Source organism: Trichechus manatus, unplaced genomic scaffold (genome assembly GCF_000243295.1).
Source record: "Trichechus manatus latirostris isolate Lorelei unplaced genomic scaffold, TriManLat1.0 scaffold00350, whole genome shotgun sequence".
Classification (NCBI taxonomy): Eukaryota; Metazoa; Chordata; class Mammalia; order Sirenia; family Trichechidae; genus Trichechus; species Trichechus manatus.
In genome coordinates this window covers 478,220-479,109 of record NW_004444286.1, presented here as the reverse complement: position 1 = coordinate 479,109, position 890 = coordinate 478,220, and positions in this window count along the sequence as shown.

The following is an 890-nucleotide window of genomic DNA, read 5'->3' as shown; positions in this document are numbered from 1 at the left end:
CTGTCAGTTTTCTCACTCCATTTGGTGCTTGGCTGAGTTCTTTATCTCTTCATTTGATGTTTTAGGGTTTCAGGATTGTTGTATTCTCTGTTTGGCTTAGTTTTTTGGATCTTTGCTGTGGAGGGACGGCATGGTGCTTCTGCCTAAAGCCCTGTTTTTTCAGATTTCCAGTACATTTCACATTTTGATTATTAATGGATGTTTAAAGTTGTTTCTTCTCATTTTGAGTCATTTCACATCTGCAAATGAAGGTCTGGAAAGCTTTACTCCATCCAAGTCATTAAGGTAGATTTCATGTTGAGGAGGCATCCCTTCCCCAGTTGTATTCTGAGTGCCTTCCAACCTTAGGAGCTCATCTATTGCCACTATATCAGACAGTGTTCTGCTGCTGTGCATAACGTTTTCACTGGCCAGTTTTTTCAGAGATATATCACCAGGTCTTTCTTCACAGTCTGTTTTAGTCTGGAAGCTCCACTAAAACCTGCCCACCATGGGTGACCCTGCTAGTATATGAAATACTGGTGGCATAACTTCCAGCATTAAAACAACATGCAAGTCACCACAGTATGACAAACTGACAGATGAGTGCTTGTGCCAATTTATAGGATACTGTTTAACTAACTTTTCCCATTTGGTAATCTCAGTTAGCAGTTACTCTTGCATTATGTGAAGATATGTAATGACTTTCTATTAAAGACAGGTAATTTTGAGGTCTGCTTCAAAGTGCATCATTTTCATTTTTTTAAAAGCTAACTACATTATTGTTTTCAAGAGTTGTTGATGGAACCCGCTTTTTAGAAGTAAAAAATTGCCCATAATTATTCTACCTATCTCTGAAAATAAGCTACTTTCTTTAGTTGTGTTTAACACCTGTATTCAAAGCATTTTAC